The sequence below is a fragment of the Ictalurus punctatus genome, chromosome 4 (genome assembly GCF_001660625.3).
Source record: "Ictalurus punctatus breed USDA103 chromosome 4, Coco_2.0, whole genome shotgun sequence".
NCBI classification, from domain to species: Eukaryota; Metazoa; Chordata; class Actinopteri; order Siluriformes; family Ictaluridae; genus Ictalurus; species Ictalurus punctatus.
The window spans coordinates 25,869,033-25,889,332 of NC_071284.1; the positions used below are offsets into that span (position 1 = coordinate 25,869,033).

The 20,300-nt window shown below is 39.5% G+C and overlaps 1 pseudogene; it reads left to right on the forward strand.

Moving 5' to 3' along the window:
• The first annotated feature begins 18,533 nt into the window (after positions 1-18,533).
• LOC124627817 (uncharacterized) lies at positions 18,534-19,704 on the forward strand (annotated as a pseudogene).
• Positions 19,705-20,300: the final 596 nt, after the last annotated feature.

The window sequence follows — 20,300 nt, forward strand, 5'->3', positions numbered from 1 at the left end:
CTTGATAGGTTAGAAAATGTTGTTGGTATTAAGGGAACAGTCCTCTCCTGGCTCAGGTCTTATCTGACCGATCGTTATCAGTTCGTAGATGTAAATGGTGATTTCTCCATGCGTACTGAGGTTACTTTTGGAGTTCCACAGGGTTCTGTTTTAGGCCCACTGCTCTTTACTTTATATATGCTACCCCTAGGTCAAATTATTCGTAAACATGGAATTAGCTTCCACTGTTATGCTGATGATACACAGTTGTATGTTTCAGCGAAGCCAGAGGACAGACAGAAGCTTAGTAAAGTTGAGGATTGTGTAAAGGACATTAGACATTGGATGTTAATTAACTTCCTTCTACTTAATTCTGATAAAACAGAAATACTTTTATTAGGCCCACGTGTAGCTAGAAGTAATCTTTCTGATCACATGGTTACTCTGGATGATCTTTCTGTTTCATCATGTACAGCAGTTAAAGACCTTGGAGTGATTATTGACTCCAGCCTATCATTTGATGCACATGTAGATAATATTACTAGGATAGCCTTCTTTCATCTCAGAAATATTTCTAAAATAAGAAACATATTGTCACTACATGATGCAGAAATACTAGTTCATGCATTCGTCACCTCTAGATTAGATTAGTGTAATGCCATACTGTCTGGATGTTCCAGTAGGAATATAAATAAGCTCCAGTTAGTCCAGAATGCAGCTGCTAGAGTCCTAACTAGAACTAGAAGATATGACCATATCACACCGATATTATCAATACTGCATTGGCTCCCAGTAAAATCTCGCATTAATTATAAAATACTTTTATTAACCTATAAAGCACTAAATGGTCTCGCGCCACAATATCTAAGCGACCTTTTGGTTTTATATGATCCGCCACGCCTACTTGGGTCAAAAGATGCAGGCTATTTGACGGTACCTCGAATAGTGAAGGCTACAGCAGGGGGAAGAGCTTTCTCTTATAGAGCCCCACAGTTATGGAACAGTCTTCCTATTAGTGTTTGGGACTCAGACACAGTCTCAGTGTTTAAGTCTAAGCTTAAAACGTATTTGTTTACTCAAGCCTACCCTGACTAGATTCTGTTCTACTACTTCGCAGTCATAATTATCTTTTTTCTCCCTCTCTCCTTTCGCCGAGCCCCACACGAATTTATGGAGATACTAGAGATCCAGATCCTTTCTGCCTCTGGATGGAGCTCAAATCTTCTTTAATTCCAGACTGCTGGGACTACGGCTGCTCCTAACGCCATACAGACTTCATATAAATCCATAATGAACTTTTTCACACTAACTGTTGTTACCCAGATGAGGATGGGTTCCCTTCTGAGTCGGGTTCCTCTCAAGGTTTCTTCCTCTTAAAACATCTTAGGGAGTTTTTCCTTGCCACCGTCGCCACTCAGTGGCTTGCTCAGTTGGGATAAATTCGCACCTTTAATATCTGTATACCATGTTGATATTTCTGTAAAGCTGCTTTGAGACACTGTCTATTGTAAAAAGCGCTATACAAATAAAATTGAATTTAAAATTGAATTGAATATGCTTTAATAGCAATTGTTTCAGACAAAATGAAATCACAATCCAAAATGTTAAGGCAGGCAAAGATCAAAAAACACAATCCTTATCAAGAACCAAAGCCAAAGGGTAATCCAAACAATCACACCACGACCTGTAACTGAAGTCTACTACTATGCCCCTAGAATCACTGGTTCTGTTTCCCAAACTATAAATAAACTAGTGACTAATGATGAATGAATGAATGTTCATGTCAAGGTACTGCAAGCTTTAATATCTGACCACTTGCTCACACTTGCATGAAAGTAAAAACCTGCCAATTGTGCAATGTTTTGGTGCATCCCATGGGATCCAAATCCCGATGCACATCTCAAATCTTAATCTTCTTTGTTAACCTTTCAGGCAAGCTTTCTAAAAAGATAAAGAAAAAATCTAAGTGTGCCTCCTATTTGTATTTGTATTTGTATCTGTAACGGTATAGAACACATTATCTGTTCATTCCAAATAATAATGTATTCGTATATGGTTCCATTCCTAGTGTGTACAGAATAAATTATACTGAGAAATTAAGCAAACTTAGTTATCGTTCCGTGGTGAAAGTAGACTTGTCCTAAAGCTGAACCTGAGTGTGTGTGTGAATGAGAGAGGGGAGACGTGTACATAGGCATACATGTATGTATAAAAATGTGTACACGCAGAGTTATTTGTGAGTCTGTATGAGGTGTTGTTTAAAGCTTCATTGGAACTTGCACTCAGATTCTTATTAAGTATGCTGAGTGTAACACCAGCTGAGGACATTATTCCTCGCCACCAACAGAAGCCGTACTCTTCTGTATTCTAGCATGACCGCTGATCTTAATTTCAGTATCTCTTTGCAAAGTCTCACCAATTCTGAACCTTTTTCCCTGATCACCTGGTGTGTATCTAGACCCATTGCCTATTCATCTGACTACTCTTTGAATTATCCTCCAAGTCTGTCATTTGATGCCTAATCTTGTTTTGATCCTTGCCTGGTTGATCATTTTGGATGGACTGTTTTGATACCGACAATAAAGCCTTCCTGCTAAAGATCCAAAATCTTCTACTGAGTCAAGTGGGTTACACTTACATTCATACAAAATGCCCTTACATTCATATTAAATGCTCTCATATTCATATAATATGCTCTCAGCACAAGTATTCAGGTTCATATACAATGTTCTCATGTTCACAAAAAAATATTCTTACATTCATGTAAAATATTTTCAAATTCAAATGAAATGATTTTAAACTTCATACAAAATGTTTACATTCATACTAAATATTTCAAAATTGTGTATTATTGCTTTCACACAAAATGCCTTGCAATACTCTCACATGCTCTCACCACTACAACTATCACATCCAAAAAATGCTCCAATTCAATACGATTAAAGCCATTAAATGCTCTCACATTCACTGCTACACTTCTCACATACACACAAAAAAACCTCACTACTAACACCAGTGTTATAGGTTCCATATGAGATAATACTGATAGTGCATGTAACCTTACTCATGCATGCAAACCTGTTTGCATGTGGGTAATTGAGAGAGTGTAAATAAAGAGGTGTGTTTGAAGTTTAAAACTGACATCAATGTGGTCAACTGTTTTTCAAATCTTTTCATTACTCAAATTATTAAGTTCAGATTTACCTAATGAGCCAAAATTCATCAGCATGTAATGAATCACTGGAGTTTAAAAGCTAGCTAGTCTTTCAGTTCTACCATTCAACCACATACATAAAAACACACGCAAACACCAAGACAGCTGTGCTCCCAGAGCTGTTTGAGCTCCATTGTTATTGTGATGAATATCATTATTCATTTGCATCTCAGCGATCAAAGGTTTGACTATAAGCAAAGACGCAGCACAACATGCTACACCAGCTCTGCTCAAACACTTCACTTGCAGTTAGGGCAACGGTGCTGTTCATTAACAATCACTGAACTTCTGCAGCTGCTGCATTGTCATAATAGCCTTCATCATCTCAATAGTGAGTCTCTGTCCAACAGAGCCACATTAGACAGCATGTTTTTTAGGGCAGGCTGATTTATCTGATGATGGGCTGATGAGCTGCTGCCCCCCGCCCCCTTTCCAGAAGAGGGTTCTGCCTTTACAGCTCATGCTTCGGATACTATGGCAACAACAAATCAGTGGAACCAATATGACTGACTGTAAATACTGGTGTTTATCCCTATATGTATGAATTATACAGACAGTAAGTGTTTTCAGGTTAAAAATAAAAATGATTAGCCACATTAGCAATGGATTTTGCTAACAAGCACATTTGGAAAGGCGATTTGCAAACATTCACAAAATATAAAGTGTGAAACTTATGTCTTCTGGACATGAAGCTTGATCATGAACAGTTGGTATTGATCCATTTTTGTGAATAAACTTTCCAGCAAATCCTGCTTTGTACTGACCTTTGTTAAAAAAAAAGGTCTGGTGTAAAATGAGTAGAACAAACATATATGAATGTAGCTATTTTGGGGGGTATATTTCCTTCAAAAGTAAAACTTCACTGCATCTTCAGTGGCTCTGATGCCAAGAGTACATGAAGACCCATGTTCATTCTTACAGACAGCAACAGATCACCTACAAAGCTTCGAAGCTGAGACATTCTTCTCATCACTATAGCTGCTCCAGCTTGGAGAAGATGGCAGATTGTATGCAGCTCACACAGGGGAGGATCTATGATAATAGGGCAGAGTCCTTCACCAGTCATGGGCGGGGCCTGTTTCAACGTGATGTCATGTTGGAGAGAAACCGTGAACGACTCATTTTGAGACACTGTTTATGATTTATGGGGAATATTAAAAATGGAGTGAGTGGATTTTTACCATTATAGGGTGGTTATGTACACTCATTGCTGACACACATTTATGTTCAAACATAATTTTGCATAATAGGTCTCCTGTAAAATCTGATCTGCATTTTACTTAAGCCTCAGTATTTATATGTTTTAAAATATTAATTAACCCCTGAGATTTCTCTCTGTGACTCATCAGGATCGCTCCTTCTTTGTCTGCTTGGAATTTATGATCATACATGCGCCTCCTCCACCTTTGGCATAGCCAAATGTCTGTGCTATTCATTTCTCATGATGGCCGAATAATCTGACTTCACAGGGTTATAAATATGGCTAGTGTATGGTTTTCCCCAGAAGCACGATATTTCATCATGTACTTCTAGGAAAAAGGGGACTTTTATGCAGTGTGAGGGAGATCTATATTCACTGGGGAGATAGCATTTGTCCATCCTGCTACGAGCTACTTCCTCTTCCCCGGGCCAGTCTAGATTAAGTTTCTCTACAGCCCTAGTAATCACTTCAAGCAACTCTTTATATGCTTGAGAGCTCCTGTCTATTTTTGGTGCAATGGATCCCCTCTCTGGCTCCTCGGAGTCACAGAGGGTGGGTTGGCTTTCCATACGGAAGGAGGAGTCACAACGGGACTCTTCCAGATCCATACGGGATCCCCATGACCTGAGCTGGTTGGCTGCCTTGGTAGCGGTCGGCCAAGATACGCGATGCTCTGAAACCCAACTTCCTTCGGCCAAGAAGAGAGCAAGCCGCGAGCAGAGCTGACTGATTGTAAAGCGCTCACAATGTGTGCAGTCAGCCCCCTCAAGGGCCGCTATGGAATGCCCCAGTCCCAGACAGTTCAAATTGAAAGTGTCCACTCTCTCCCCCTGATGAAATGGAAGCAAGGCGAAACACACTTCCTGAACTCATTTTGACTCAAACTTTTTTAAGGGACATAAAATATATATTTAATAGAGAGGAAATGTTTTATTTTTGTTGTTCACACAGACATCACACACATCATTGCCATTTCACCTGACTATGGTAGGCCTATAAATAGCTGTGATTTCACAGTCTTCAGATACCGGTCATGTGCAACAGCGCTTCCCACAGCGTGAAGCTCATGCAACGTTAAGTTCCCTTTGAAAGGGAACAGATGGTCTAAAATTGCTGCTAGATGTGGCATTGGCATCTGGAGTCTGTTGCTGTTGTCTCTCAAGATGAGGACTAAAGTACAATCAATCATTAGCCTGAAAACTAAGAATAAATCATTCTAAGATATTTAATGTTGCTTGGAGAGATAGAATGTAGCCTATATATTGATGCCACATTGTTTCTGTCAGTATATATGGTTTATATCTATATCTATATTTTTTATATATTTTATATCTATATCTATATCTGTACCTAAAAGTACCTGATAACCCTACAAGTTATGTGGAAATGTTTTTATTAAGACTACCTTCTAACCTTAACTGGGCTGTCTGCCTGCAAAGAACAGGAGCCAGTTACATTATTTATTGCATATTAAATGAAATACTAATTAAATAAATAATTAGCAGGCACAGTTAGACAATTGGTGTGGTGGTGTCTTTCAGAGGCCTATCAGGATTTCCCCTCACGCTAGCGCTGGAGCACACAGCAGGCGTCGAAACGTGAGCGTGCACTTCCGGGTGTTTTGATGACATTGACTTTGTTTACTTTTGACAGATGTCTTTTGTTATACTTTATGTCCTGTCTCCACGCCTGTCTTGTCAGTGGTTATTTTCCCTTATGCGTCATCATTGTTCTCAGCTTCACCCCGAATACATTTGGTATTTATACCCCTCGTGTATCTACAGTATCTCACAAAAGTGAGTACACCCCTCACATTTTTGTAAATATTTCATTATATCTTTTCATGTGACAACACTGAAGAAATGACACTTTGCTACAATGTAAAGTAGTGAGTGTACAGCTTGTGTAACAGTGTAAATTTGCTGTCTCCTCAAAATAACTCAACACACAGCCATTAATGTCTAAACCGCTGGCAACAAAAGTGAGTACACCCCTAAGTGAAAATGTCCAAATTGGGCCCAATTAGCCATTTTCCCTCCCCGGTGTCATGTGACTTGTTAGTGTTACAAGGTCTGGGGTGTGAATAGGGAGCAGTTGTGTTAAATTTGGTGTCATCGCTCTCACACTCCCTCATACTGGTCACTGGAAGTTCAACATGGCACCTCATGGCAAAGAACTCTTTGAGGATCTGAAAAAAGAATTGTCGCTCTACCTAAAGATGGCCTAGGCTATAAGAAGATTGCCAAGACCCTGACACTGAGCTGCAACATGGTGGCCAAGGCCAAACAGCAGTTTAACAGGACAGGTTCCACTCAGAACAGGCCTCGCCATGGTCGACCAAAGAAGTTGAGTGCACATGCTCAGCGTCATATCCAGAGGTTGTCTTTGCGAAATAGACGTATGAGTGCTGCCTGCAGTGCTGCAGAGGTTGAAGGGGTGGGGGATCAGCCTGTCAGTGCTCAGACCATATGCCGCACACTGCATAAAATTAGTCTGCATGGCTGTCGTCCCAGAAGGAAGCCTCTTCTAAAGATGATGCACAAGAAAGCCCACAAACAGTTTGCTGAAGACAAGCAGACTAAGGACATGGATTACTGGAACCATGTCCTGTGGTCTGATGAGACCAAGAAAAACTTATTTGGTTCAGATGGTGTCAAACGTGTGTGGCAGCAACCAGGTGGGGAGTACAAAGACAAGTGTGTCTTGCTTACAGTCAAGCATGGTGGTGGGAGTATCATGGTCTGGGGAACCATGAATGCCAACATGTACTGTAACATACTGAAGCAGTGCATGATCAGTATGCAGTATTCCAGCATGATAACGACCCCAAACACACCTCCAAGACAACCACTGCCTTTCTAAAGAAGCTGAGGGTGAATGTGATGGACTGGCCGATTATGTCTCCAGACCTAAACCCTATTGAGCATCTGTGGGGCATCCTCAAAGGGAAGGTGGAGGAGCACAAGGTCTCTAGCATCCACCAGCTCCGTGATGTCATCATGGAGGAGTGGAAGAGGACTCCAGTGGCAACCTGTGAAGCTCAGGTGAACTCCATGCCCAAGAGGGTTAAGGCAGTGCTGGAAAATAATGGTGGCCACACAAAATATTGACACTTTGCGCCCAATTTGGACATTTTCACTTAGGGGTATACTCACTTTTGTTGCCAGCAGTTTAGATATTAATGGCTGCGTGGTGGTTATTTTGAAGGGACAGCAAATTTGCACTGTTACACAAGCTGTACACTCACTACTTTACATTGTAGCAAAGTGTCATTTCTTCAATGTTATCACATGAAAAGATATAATCAAATATTTACAAAAATGTGAGGGGTATACTCACATTTGTGAGATACTGTATGTACTTTGTGAAGTATTACGTCTGTTTTTCGTATACCAGGTCTTTGTTCCTCGTTTCATGTTTAATAGTTTTGATCTTGTTCTCGTTATTCGATTCTTGTTTATCCTAGTTAATGCCCGTTTGCCAATTGCCCAACCTTTTGCCTGTTTTTGACCACGTTATTGATTCACGTTTTGGATTTGTCTCCCTGCATCCCTTCAATAAAGTTCTTATCTGCATTTGCATCCATCTCAGCCTCCATTATGTGACAAGGCCATGGAATGGAATTTTTAAAAGCTCATAAACTTTAAATATAATTTTCTCCTTTTCTAATTCTTGCAGTAACCTGACTTTTAAAATTCTATAAATTTAATTGTGATTCTTATGTGCAAGTGTGCAAATAAGTCACCAATTTCAGTTCAGAAAAGCCTGTGGTTTACCAGGCTGCCACATTTACATTTTGTGCATTTACATCTTGTGCTTAAGACTGCAAAAAAACTTCAAGTTCACCCATAGTAATTGTGACATTTACAGTCCCTCGATATTGACAGTTTTTGAAAGAGCGCAGTGGGCCATACAGTTCTCCTGCTCATCTCCACTTTATTCAGGATAAAAGTCTATTTGTATGCAAATATAATTCACCCTAAAGCATGCACCAAGGCCAATCTCATTATTTTCCTTAAAAAATACCTTTAAATAATAGTATGAATAAAAAAGTAGCTCATATAAACAAATAGCTTGTTTATTGACGACAGCCAAAGTTTACTTTTATGTTATTTTTAAGTAGTTATCGGCCCCTCCTGGGTTGAAATTGTGGCTTTGTTGGTGGATACCCATTTAAAAATATTATCAGCTCTTGCTTACTTCTCCTTTTGCTAATTCATCTTTCATCATTTATCTTGGAAGAGGTCATCTGCTGCAAAAAATTTAGATAGTGTACACTAGGCATCAAGCATGCATTGTATCTCACAATCTGAAAAGATCTAATGCACAATGTAATCAATATAGGATCAACAGTTTGACAGCAGTCAACATATTAATTTGATATGATTTAGAGCTGTTTTTTTGTGATTGCAATAAAAAGGCTAAGTTTCCGAAGATATCTATCGAGTTAGACTGTATTACCCCAGTAGCTAATAAAATTCATGAATATAATTTTCATAACCATCTTAGATAATCTGTCAATCTTATATATATACACTATATATACTCTTATTCACACACACACACACACACACACACATATATATATATATATGAATTATCAATGATTTCTTATTTCTACCTTAAGACCAAAATATGCATTGTGAAATCTGTACAAACAAATTCTGCTGAAGATGCTTAAAATGCTATGTTTCCTTGCTAACACTTTTTGCACTAAGCCAGTCTGTGTCCATTAAAGCTAAAACCAGATATGAAATGTTTTTTTGATTCACATTGCTATCACTTAACTGTCATAGTTCTGTGTCTCTACTTTCACTTTCTGCACCATTTTGCATATGGGCCTTATCTCCATTTAAATGAATGTGAGCTATTGCACTATTGAAGACTGATGACATTTATGTGTACAGCCTATTTCATGGAACACTTGTTTCCTCTTTTACAACTGTGTGATGCCTGCAGCCTATTTATTCCCTCCATCCCACCATAGCATTTTGTTGATAGGAAAATGTTCACTGCTGACTCCCAGAAATCAGCCACATCTTGTTAGGGGTAAAAGAGTTTAAAAATCCAATGTGTGATGGGTGTTTAGGCAAAGTCAACATCTACCCAAATCTTCTTGGATCATTGGATCATTCTTTCTTGTTAAATTAAAGAGCCTAGGCAGCCCAACTGATTCCTGGCAGTGCCCAAAACCAAATCAAAATTTGCATTACTCATACAACAAAATGTTCATACAAAAATGGTTACAGATGACATTTCAGACAGAATCAGATAACAGACAGAACCAGGAGTTCTTATCAGAGTTCTCAGAACCATAGGTTAGAACTTTTTTGTATTTGTATATTTTTGTTGAGCAGTAGTGTCAGGACTGAAGAACCACAGCTTTCCAGGTTTTTCAGATTTACTCAATGCAATTCAACTCATATGCTGGTTAACAGGCTGTTAAAGGTAAAAAGTTGATTCAGTCATAATGGGTCAGCTGGCCAATAAGAGCACTTTGGGCTTTTTGGAAGGAGGGGCTTTGGAAAAACCGGAACTCAATCAGAGCATTTCGCATAGACTGGGAATAGAGATATTGCAATAATGTATAGTATGTGAAACATAATGTGTTTTTTTTTAATGTTGAAGCATGTTAACTTATTCTATTACACCCAATAAACAAAATACAGAACTTCTAAAATAGTGTCATATGACCCCTTTAATAAAGTTGAGGAATATGTAAAGGACATTAGAAACTGGATGCTTATTAACTTCCTTTTACTTAACACTGACAAGACAGAAGTAGTTGTACTAGGACCACATGCAGCTAGAAGTTGAAGAAGGTTTCCAATTACATAGTAAATCTGGATGTCCTTTCTGTTTCATCATGTGCAGCAGTAAAAGATCTTGGTGTGATTATTGACTCCAGTCTATCATGTCATGCTCATGTAGATAATATTACTAGGATAGCCTTCTTTCATCTCAGAAATATTGCTAAGATAAGAAATATAATGTCACTACATGATGCATAAATTTTAGTTCATGCTTTCATTACCTCTAGACTAGATTATTGTAATGACTTACTGTCTGGGTGTTCCAGTAGGTGCATCAACAAGTTCCAGTTAGTCCAGAATGCAGCTGCAAGTGTCCTTACTAGAATCAGAAGATATTATCACATCACCCCTATCTTATCCACATTGCATTAGCTCCCAGAAAACTTGCACTGACTATAAAATACTACTATTGACCTACAAAGCACTAAATGGTCTTGCGCCAAAGTACCTGAGTGAACTTTTGGTCTTTTATGAGCCGCCATGCCTACTTTGATCAAAAGGTGCAGGCTGTTTGTTGGTACCTAGAATACTGTAGGCTACAGCAGAGGGAAGAGTTTTCTCTTACAAAGCCCCACAGTAATGTAACAGCCTTCCAATTAGTGTTCGGGACTCAGACACAGTCTCAGTGTTTAAATCCAGGCTGAAAACATATTTGTAGTTAAGCCTTTTGCAAATAGTTTTTTCTTAGGTAAAGGAGCAGATCTAGAGGAGTCATGGCATAGAGTGTTGTGGTGAATTGGGATGTTTGGATGCTGTTGCCTCCGACCCCCACTTTCACACGTTTACTTGGGTTTGTTGATGGTGCAGTGGCTGGCCGCCTTATGTCCCAGGGCACCCTCAAGTCTGTTTTACCTTCTGATTCTCCCTTTTAGTTATGCTGTAATTGTTAGTCTTGCAAGAGTCCTTGCTTGCACTCACACAAAGTACATGGTCCATAACCATTATGGAACAATAAGCATACTTAATTATCTCTCTCTCTTTCTCTCTCTATTGAGCTACACATGTTACTCCTGAGATACCAGTGATCCTGACCCCTTCTGCTCTCCAGACCCACCTGATCCATCTTGATGCCCTACTTCTGGTTGGAGTTCTCATCAATTAGAAGTCACATACAGCTCAAACCACAGTAGCTGGCAAGATCAGACTGCTCTTGGCCACTTCAACTTGGCAATGATTAGTTTTGAATCGATCTTTAAATATGCCTAGGCTTATAGATTATTACATTAAATATTTAACATAGAATTAACATCATTCTATGATAGTGTCTGATAATTTGTTAACTGTACGTTTACTGTCGTGATTTCAAGAAAATATCAATTAAAAATAGCCTAATAATGGACACAAATATTTTGTAAAACGGATATTGGAAAATCCATTTACACGTGACTGCATGAGTGTAATCCAGTGTATCATTAATTTATCTGTTTTTTTAAACGCACACATCATTGCGCTCTCTGCAGGTATTCATGAGATAATGAGTATATAAATATTACTCAGTTCAGTCCAACGATTTAAATATTACTCCATTTACAGTTGTGAGATATAAAGTCGCAATTGCAGAGTTGTCAAATAACTAAGTCTCATGCTAAAAGACAAGACAATACCACGAGTGCTTATGTTGTTTAATGTGCTTGTGTTGGCATGCTTCTGTTGTTTAAAGAGATGCTTTTCTCAAATGCATAACTTACATTTTACTCTTATACTCTGCAAATATTATGAATTGAAAGTCATGCGCATATTTTCATTTTGCAAAACAATTTGTCCTAAGAGCAACTGAGTTGTTGTTAAACTTTAAAGATGCATGTCAAACAGATGGAGTGCAAGAGAGAAATGAGCGCAATGAGTTAGATTAAAATATGCATTTTGATATTTGTTGTTAGATATCAAATTTACACAAGGAATGTTATTTTTTTATGAAACAGTAACTGTAATTCTACCTCTGACCTGTTAACACTTTGTTTTTTTAAATTGTGCTTTATGAAAATAAACAGAAGTGTACAGAAATTAAAAACTCAAGCAAAGAATTCAGTAGATAAAGATGTGGAAAGACATGCATAATTAACAAAACTATACCTCATGATAAGAGATGGTGGAACATGAAATGAGCTATTTAATTTTTGTGTACATGTGTACATAAATATTACTCAATTCAGTGCACCGATTTAAATATTACTCAATTAAAAGTTGTGAGATTTGAAGTCTATATTTTTTAAGTCCTCAATAAGTTTTCTTTTTCATTCACATGTATTCTGAATTCATAATGTGTACATTTTTAAAAAAAAAAATTCTCACCTCAGTGAGCGTTAGTCAATTCATAGTCTGCAACTGCAATAGTTATCAAGTTTTTGTCCTAACCATTTTACTGTCTAAGTGAGGTTTTTTTTAAATGCACTTTAAAATTACCTTCATAATAATGAGGTGAGATTAAAAAACAATACAATTCAAAATTACCTTCATAATAATGAGATGATTACATAGATTTGTAAAACTGTTTTTGAATTATTAACAAGTTACCAGTCGTTCTTAGAATTACAGTAGTTATCGAGTGGTTGTTCTAACCAATTAACTGTCTTTTCCTTTGGTAACTTGGGGTGGGTACATATTTAAAGAAGATCTAAATGCAGTAAACATAGATGAAAACATTTGCACTTTCAAGACGTGTGTGAGACATATTTTATCCCTATCAGTATACCTTTTCTGTCTTGGAGGGAGGGTCCTAAGCTATAAATCTATCCTATTCAAGTCACTGTAGGCATTTGCATTCTCTATAAGAAACAGCAATGGAGGCAAAGGCATTTTATTCCAAGAAGAGTGCTGCAGTTTATGAGAGCAACAAACAAATGTTAAGAAAGCCTCTTAATTTAAGTATTTGCGTGTGTTTGTTTCTAACATTCAGATGTCATTTTACATTTATTTAGTGTTGCAGTTGTGTGTTAACCATCATACATTTTATCTCCATAGAATTCTGTTAAAGAGAACAAGCCGTGTCCACAGCCAGGGGAAAAAATACAGTGACTACTCTGCTTGTAAAAAAGAAATCAGTGGATAATTGCTAGTTTATTGTAATTCTGACAAGCAGTATCATGTGCAATTATGTGGTGTGATAACAGTGTATTCAAAACAACTTTTAATTTTGGTCTCGACAGGCTGTACTGATCAACCGTTGATGCCCTGCTGTGGTTAGATAGCGGCTTTCACAAGAAGACTTCTTAACTTGGATGCAAGAGCTGGTTTGCTGGAGGCACATTTGTATGAGAAGACCCCCATCTCATCCACTGAAAGGTGGTCAGTCTACATCCACAGTAGACAGTCCTGTCACTGTTCCTTCAGTGACCCCAACACCTCTGGGTGGTCAAAGTGACTGCCAACAGTGTTTTGAGAGTTGGCCATCTCCTTGCCATCAGCTTGCGCATGAATGCCATCAGGCCACAGATACTTGGGTGATGCTGATGGAGACCAAGGGCAGATCGTTTCGCTGTGCTTTTGTTTAAAAGTTTATTTTCCCTCCATCTTTATCAGAACTGGTCAGGTTCTATTAACTTGTTCCAGGGGAGAAAATGCAATGCCTAACAACCTGCATCAAACACTTTCAGATGAGGTTGGTCAGAAATTCCACTTGACAACCCAGGACTGGTAGCTGATAAGATATCAAATTAATTAACTTCTCAGAAACAAACTAAACAACTTTCCCACTTAAAAAAAAAATTCCTGCAAAAATCACAGAATTAATACACTTTTGATAATTGACTGTACAATTTAATAAAAACTTAATTGTATTGGAAAGTAAACAGCAATTTATTTATTTGCATATATTATTTTCAGTATTTAATTAGATCCTATTTACATACATGACACTGTCTATTAAGGGAGTGCCTTAATGTGTCAGAGTAAAGTTTTATTTTAATTTTTTCAGTTAAAAGTCTTATTTTTGAAGTTTCAAATATTGTTTTCAGTGCCACATGTAAACAAAATATTAATGTTGTCTCAACATACCAAACAGATTCACTGAGTAAACAGAGTATAGTTACTCAAAAATATACTTTATGCTTGCTTTTTTTGAGTAAGGGACAGCATTTTTACAGTTTGAAAATTAATGACAATAACTTTTATTCGCCAGATGAATTTACCCAATTTGTGTCTGTTATAGGCCTTCGTAGCCTACAGTATCTACAACCAATTCTCACTTATTGTTCAGTTCCCCAATGACATCTTGACATCTGTATGGATAAATGTTTCAAAGCAGTCCTCCAGGGCCACAAATCTCCTGAGAACCCCTCCTCACGATCTGTTATGCCACGGCGAATGGCTGCAGTTTTCAGCATGTAGTGGCACCCATGGACATGGCGGACGAGGACTACACTTCCCAGCCATGCCCGCGCCCGAGTTTGCTGGAGTTTTGATTACGAACACCTGCGTTGCATGAAAAGTTATAAAAGGGCCTCGTTAACTTCAGCTACTTGTGAAGTAAACGCTCAGCAGAATCTCATCTCTGTCCGATAACCAAGCCATAGATTTCAAATCCGTTAACCTGGTTTCGATATTCGCTTGTACCAAGCCATAGATTTCATATCCGTTAACCTGGTTTCGATATTCGCTTGTACCAAGTCATAGATTTTGTATCCGTTAACCTGGTTTCGATTGTTATTTGACTACGATTCGGCCTACGCCCAGTATTACCCATTTGCCTGATTATTTGACCTTGATTTCATTCCGTGGTTCATCTTTCGTCTGCCCCACATACTCCAGATTGCTCCTCCGCGCTTGCCTCTGCCAAGGAATTGTAACAGATTACTTCGCCGTGCAATGGAGGCAGTGGACACCCCGGGGTGGAAACGCTACATCCAGGACTAGGACCACACGCTAGCGGTGTATCGGGACAAGATATCCACGTTACGCACTGAGGTCTCATGTTTGAGCGCTTCCGCATCTCCGACCGCAACGCCCTTGGCTCTCACGATGCATCCACCGCTGGCTGCCTCAACGTATGTTCAGCCATTGATGGCTGCGCACACTCCGGCGCGGGCTGCGCACATTCCCACCACTCCGACTGTGCACAATCCGCCTCTGCCTACACTAGAGAGATATGCTGGGGAGCCGGAATGATGCAAGGGCTTCCTGCTACAATGCACGCTATTTTTTGAAAGCCACCCAGACATGCCAGAAGTCCGTAAGTTGAGCCACTTTATGGAGTTGCTCTCCGGAACAGCCCTGGCATGGGCTACGGCAGAGTGGGAGCGAGGAGGCGGTGTCAGACCCTCACTAGCACACTTCCTCGCCCATTTCCAGCATACCTTTGACCATTCTTCCGATGGCTGGGAGACTGGCGATGACCTCATGCATATCAGACAAGGCTCACGTACCATGAGGGAATACGCACTAGAATTCCGCACAATCGCTCCATAGAGTGGATGGAATGAGCCAGCCCTTAAGACCGCGTTCCGTCAGGGCCTAGATCCGGAGTTATTGCAAGAGTTAGTCTGTCGGGGCAAACAGCTAACCTTGGATGATTTCGTTGATCTAACCATAAGACTGGATCGTCTGCGCCGTACTAACCACCCTGTGCTGCGTAGTCCATTGCCACCAGAGCCGGTTCCACCAGCCGAACCCATGCAGCTTGGACGTGCACGGACCCGCGAGGAGGAGAGGGAAAGAAGACGTAGCGAGTCCCGGTGCTTTTATTGTGGCAAGGGCACCCACGTCATTCATCAGCGTCCCCACAGGAGGTCTCGAGCAACCGAGAGGAGCACGGACAACCTACCTCGTCGCGTCCGGGTGAGTCCTAGCCAGTCACACGCTTCTCATATATTTGTGTTACCTATTGTTACGGAGCATTCAGGTCGGTCTTTTGTTCTTTCAGTGCTCTTCGAGTCCGGAGCGGCTGAGAACTTCATAGATGAGAAGACAGCGCAGAAGCTCAGCCTCCCTATATGTCCCCTGCTCCGACCTCGCGAACTTCAGTCCATAGACGGGTCCCCCATAGGTGGAGGAGTAATATCCCACAGCACACTACCAGTCAACATCCAAGTTAGCTCCCTCCACCACAAGACCATGGACCTATACATCACGGTCTCTACCAGTCATCCTGTCATACTCGGCCTACCCTGGCTAGAACGGCACAATCCCCAAATCTCCTGGACGGACAAACAACTCACCCAGTGGTCCTCGTATTGTTGTCGTATTGTACTGTCTGAGGGGTCCCACGGTCCCTTTTACCACCATGACTGTGGAAAGTCCCCTGTCACATGTCTCGGTCAAGATCCCCCCAGAATACCGTGACCGCACAAGGTGTTCAGCAAGGAGAGAGCAAGTAGCCTACCATCTCACAGACCCTATGACTGTGCCATCGATCTCCTACCCAGGGCCAGCCCACCTCGGGGCCATGTGTGCCCGCTCTCCCAAGCTGAATAGCAGGCCATGGAGGAATACATCCAGGAAGCTCTCCAGCAGGGGTACATTCGACCCTCCACTTGCCCAGTGTCTGCTGGGTTCTTCTTTGTAGAGAAGAAAGGAGGGGGCCTCCGGCCATGCATTGATTATGCATTGATTCGTTCCATGGTCTGTCTTTCATCTGCCCCATGTACTCCAGATTGCTCGTCCGCGCTTGCCTCCGCCGAGGAATCGTAACACAATCCTTGTGGAGACAGACTGCCTTTGAACTGCAGGAACACACTGAGGTGTTAACAAGACAAGGTTATAGTCTGATCTACCAAATGGGGATAGGGTAGTAGCTCTGTATGATTCTTTAACATTTGCATAAAAAAAGGTCCAGTGTTTTGTTTTCCTGTGTAGTGCAGTCAACAAACTGGTGGAAAGTTGGGAGAGTGGAATCCAGATTTACATGGTTAAAGTCTCCAGTAATTACCACAAAAACTTCAAGGTGTTTAGACTGTAATTTAGCAACAGTACCATGTATAATGTCACATACCACTTCCTTGTCAACTGACAGTAGTTGCACCACTTTTCATTCACAAAAACTGCTATCCCTCCACCTTTCTTCTTACCGCTCAGTATAACGTCCCTGACCGCCCTAATAATCCTGAAGCTGCGTATGGAGGCATTGCGGTCTGGGAAGTCTGCATGCAGCCATGTCTCTGTGAAGCACAAAATACTACTCTCCTGGTTCTCCCTCTGGGTCCAAATCAGTGCACACAACTCATCCGTCTTATTTCCCAAAGACCTGATATCAGAGAACTACACTTTGCAAGTTATGTTGATACACTGCACAGCATTTTCTCATATTTTCCTCGGCAGTGCTGTCTAATCATCACAGTGTTTTGACTTCTTTATAAAAAAAAAAAAAACAGGCTTGTGGAAGAAAAATCTTAACGTAAAAAATATTATTTTTCTCCTTGGATTACGCTGTCATTTTTTGATGGTAAATTCTGCATGAGACAACTAGAGTGTGTTAAAATTAGTTTTGCCTTCCTGGTTGTTGTCTTTTAGTACATTACGCTACTTTAAGCGTTGAGATTGACCTACTATGTTAATCTTGTTGAATGACGAAAATGTTCATTAATGAAGGTTTTTTTCTAAACTATCATGAAAACCAGACGAAAATGCACATCATGACTATAATTATTCATTTTTAATTTAAACACAGTGTTGATGAAAATATGAAATAAAAGATTAAAGATTAACAATTAACAATACACTAACAATGTTTCATGAAGAAAAATCTAGAAAGAATGTGATTGTTTCAAATAATGCACTAGTCAATAATGTTGGGGATTGACCTTTAGTAAACAAGTAACCTAATATAAATATCAGCAGAAATTACCTGCTTGAGCTGCATGAGCTGAGCGAATAAAAAACAGTCAACTAAAGCACTTTACTACCAGGTTAATTAACTCACCCAAATGCATCCTATAAGATATTAATCAGATTCATACACAACATAAATGCAATATTACAATCAGAAGCTGCACAAAAGGACACGAATGCATACCTATTCCTGATAATCATGTTTTGAATGTGCACTTTCTGTAACAACACATTTGATCAATTTTGCCTCGTTTCCAGTACTCAAAAGTCTTGTGAAAATATATTTAGTAAGTGTTTTATTTTACCCCCATTTTAGTGCCTTTAAAAAATATTTTTTTACTAACCAAGTTTAAACTTGATTTTCTCAAGAATACAAGCATGTACATTATTGTAGCAGAATTTGTGTTGTATATAATGTAATGAGACATGTTGTCCCAACATGCCAAACAGTCACTGATTCAACAAAGTGAAGTTAGTCAAAAATATGCTTAATAAAGTTGCTTTTTTGAGTTAGGGACAGAGTTTTTACAGTGTAAAAATGAATGACAATAACAATTTGCACCTGTTATAGGACTGCCTAGCCTAAGGTATCTACAACCCATTCTTACTTATTGTTCTTGCCCCCAATGACACCTTGACATCGATATGGATAAATGCAGACCATCCACATATAATGGCGTCACAAAATGACCAAGATCAGCAAACTGCATTCCCAAGACATCAGAATGATGAGGTCTGCTGGAAGTTCCACTCAAGAAATACACCAACATCTGAGATCCATTTGTGTACATGCTACATTGAGCACCATCAGAAGACATTACAAAGAACGAACATCACACATACTGTACATAATCCTCGCAAAATAAATATGTAAGTTATTGCTTACTTCATACAGTATGACGCTATCACAAATATAAAAATGTTGCTACGATGCCATGTGTTGGTTGTGTTTAAAGTGTCAAATATTTATTTAATGTTTTGCCCTTGATTTTAGGGATATTGTTGCAGCCATAGACAACATCACGAGCCATAATAATGAACTGCCAGCAAGTTGAAAATACAGTTCTAGAATGACAATCAGTGAGCCTTCCATTTGGAGGATCACACAAAATCTTGAGTGGAAGTACAGGAAAAATCAACATTGTCCCATTACCAGAGACAAAAATAAAGAGATACATCTCCACCAAGCCCAGATATGGATCGACGAGAAGGAGATGTTTCACAAGGTCATTTTCACAGATGAAACAACAGTGGCTTTGGATTACTCTGCCATCATATCATTTTGTAAGAGTGGGAGAGGCACGTCCAAACCAAAACCAAAACACCCATTGAAAGTTCATGTTTGGGGAGCAATATCCAGACTGGGACCAGGACCTATAGCAGTCTTCGAAGGGATAATGGACCGGTCTTTCTTTGAAGATACTATTAAAAAAGAATCCGCTGCGACCTACATTAGGGAAAACTTCGAAGTCCATCACCGCTTTTTCCAGTACAATGACCCGAAACATCCAGTCATTGCAGGGTATTAACTGGGTGAAGACTCCACTAGAATCCCCTGATATGAATCCAACTGAGGTGGTGTGGCATGCTCTAAAAGACTATATTCAGAAAGAAGAAAAACTACATAGTCTGACATAATACATAAAAGTACAAAAATAGACCATTTAATGTTCTTCCAACCGTGGTTGAACATCAGGGTGGACACACTGGAATGTAGCATACATAGGCTAAAGCGTAAAGCCATAAAATGAAAATACTGTATATTTCTGACCACTTTCTAGTAAATATAAACTTTTTAATTGGCATAACCATTTTGCTGTATTTTTGTATGAATTAAACTGGATCATAATAAAACTGAGTGCTACAGTAATGAGTGTATCTATATTTATCAACAACTGAACAAGCATGGCAAACATAGGTCATAAAAATACTGTAACACCCACTATATAGGGAATAGTATATTAGTGAGTGATTTCCGATAACACGTATAAACATGACACGTATAAACAGTTGCTTTATGAGGTTGGTTAGAAAGATGGACACAATGATGAAAAATGCGACTTATAAAGTCATGCAAGTAATAATAAATACATAAGGTCATAGTTGTAAGATGCAGCCTAAACTCACAACTGCGAGTATTCAAGTTGCAACTGTGGGAAATAAAGCCCCCAATTCAGGCCAAGTGAAACTGGAAAAACCAGTTGGTCGGCAATTCCCCCTCACACCCCATGAATGGAAAGTGAAAAGAGACTGACTTCTCCAACTTCTGCAAAATAGACGACTGACTTCGGTACATCTTCAAAATCCACGGAACAAACCGACTGCAATTACT